Genomic DNA, 2419 nt, shown 5'->3' with positions numbered 1-2419 from the left:
TTCCATGGGCTCTCCCGCCAGGTAACCTTCCCTGGGGTTTGAGCAGGTCTGGCTGTGCTGCAGTCCAAGGTGCTGAGGGTCTCCTAGGGGCTCCCACGGCCACCTGCTGCAGTGACCTCAGGGCTCTGCTGCCCAACCAGAGCTAATCTTGTTTCTCAACATCACCTCACCGAGTCGTTTTGAACCAAATCTCAGGTCTCATTTTATTTCATTCGTAAATATTTCAGTGTATTTCTAAAGGATCAGAATCAGAAACCTGAGAAGTGGTTTCTGATTCTGATCCTTTAGAGGATCTAAAGGATCCATTTACTTCTATGGTAGAGCGCTTGCTAGGAACACTTAAGGCCCAGGTTTGATCCCCAGCACTGGGGAAAAAAAAATGTCATGGTACCCTTACCATTCCTAAATATCATGACTCAGTATTATCAAGTATCGAATCTGTTCATTCAAATCTATCCATTTGTCCGATTTAAAAACATTTTTTTTTACACAGTTTTTGATTCAATCCCGTTGATTTGATTCAATCCAGTTGAGAAGATGTCAGCACTTGTAAAGTTTCTCCTGTGTCTTTTAAGTCTCTCTTGGTCTGTCCCTCTGTCTTCCCCCCTTGCTGCTGTTATGTTGAAGAAGTCAGGTGTTTTGTCCCATAGTGTTTCCAGGGTTGAGCACCCGTGGGGTCCTTGATGTCCTTTCCCCCCTGGACCTCCTGTGATTTGGTTGTTAGATCTCAGGGCTCCACCAGGTTCAGGCTTGGTGCTTGGCCCAGCAGGCACGTGCTTAGGGAGTTTGGAAGGCGAGGCCTGGTGTATCCCAGTTTGGGGTGGGAAGGTGGGCTGAGGCATCCCCCTGTGACAGCCACTCTTGTTTAACCACCCAGAATCAGCTGGCACTGCTCTTTCCCCCAAGCTCTCTGGTGGGTTCTGCACTCCCACCCCCACCCCACCCCTGTGGTGGTGCCTCTCACTCCTATAGCCACAGGGACCCTCAGAGACCTAACTGCTGTTCTCACTTTGGTCTTGCCCAGGAAACCCACCAACAGCTGGCCGACAAGAAAGGTCTCCATGTGGTGGAATTCCGGGAGGAATGTGGCCCCCTGCCCATCCTGGTCGCCTCCCCCCGGGGGGCCTTGAGGAAGGATCCTGAGCCAGAAGAGGAGGTTCCCGACATCAGGCTGGACTGGGAAGAGGTGAAGGCTGCACAGGGAATGAAGCGCTCTATTTGGTCAGGTCTCAAGAGGGCCTCCACCTGACCTTCCTGCCCCCTGGCTCCCCCACTGCAACACCTTGCCTGCTGCCCTAGGCGCCTGGGACTCCCCCGTCACATCTTGCTGTGTCACCTCTTTTTTCTTTTTTGAGGTAATTTCAACTTTCTTTATTTACAAATAAATAATTCTAGTTTTGATTTATTGATCACGTGATCTGTGCCAGGCAGTGTGACAGGGACATTATGTACTGACCTCAGTTCAAGACTACTTTAAATACTCCATGAAACCAGCAAAAGCAAATGGAGCAGGGAGACAGGAAAAGACCCACCCAGGGGTAATGTGCACAGGGACATGAAGGGCTGTGGTGGCTGTGCCCGACGCCCGCTCGGGCTGACCCATCCCTGGGAGGTGACCTCCTGCCCTGTCCCTCACAGCTGCACCCACCTCCAGCAGGGCCCAGGCTGCCCTGGTGGCAGGAAGTGCCTCATTGTTCCAACTTGCACATCAAGTGCCAGCACCAGGAACCTCTTGTCACATGCTTGACACCACTTGTGTGGTGTCTGGAGAAATGTCTCTTCACCTCTTTTTGCCCATTTGAAAAATTGAGTTATTTGTGTTTTTATCATTGAGTTGTAAAGATGCTTTAGTATTGTGGACACAGGCCCCTGTAAGGGGTGTGACCCACCATGTTCCTCCTCCGTGGGCAGATCATCATTTCCTGTTTCTTTGAATACTTTCTCTGCCCCCATCCTCCTCCAATCCTCTGCCTACCCAGGTAGGCCCTTGTCACAGTCCCCCAGTTTATTGCCTTTAAGACAATAGAGTAGTTAAAGCACAATTAATGCCAACATTTTTTTTACACATGTAGATGTGCAATGTATGATAACAACACAGAGACCAGGCAGGAGTCCTGGAAATATGCTGTCACCTGGTTCTCTCAAGGGGTCATTTGAAGGTGGACTGGTTAAGGTAAAGATGTGCACTTAAACCCTATTGTAAAGGAGTCATTAGCGTGACACAGAGCTGTAGCTATTAAGCCAGCAAAGAGAATGAGGTGCAATCTTAAAAATAACTCATTGTGCTGGTGCAGTGGCACACACCTGTAATCCTAGCTGCTCAGGAGGCTGTGCAGGAGTTTCCCAAGTTCAAGTGCAGCCTCAGCAACTTAGCAGGACCCTGTCTCAGAAAAGGCTGGGCAAACATACAATGCTCTTG

General features: G+C 49.9%; 1 protein-coding gene across 2 annotated transcripts in view; it reads left to right on the top strand.

Moving 5' to 3' along the window:
- Positions 1 to 1362: 1362 nt before the first annotated feature.
- LOC144369316 (uncharacterized) overlaps positions 1363 to 2419 on the top strand; it is a 30568-nt gene continuing 29511 nt past the window's right edge. For both annotated transcript variants that reach the window (XM_078028893.1, XM_078028892.1), the window contains exon 1: positions 1363 to 2173. The gene's annotated coding sequence lies outside the window, so the exon portion shown is untranslated. The remainder of the gene's footprint in view (positions 2174 to 2419) is intronic.

Source organism: Ictidomys tridecemlineatus, chromosome 12 (genome assembly GCF_052094955.1).
Source record: "Ictidomys tridecemlineatus isolate mIctTri1 chromosome 12, mIctTri1.hap1, whole genome shotgun sequence".
Lineage (NCBI taxonomy): Eukaryota > Metazoa > Chordata > Mammalia > Rodentia > Sciuridae > Ictidomys > Ictidomys tridecemlineatus.
Note: the sequence above shows the minus strand (reverse complement) of the source record. Positions and strands in the feature narration are given on the sequence as shown.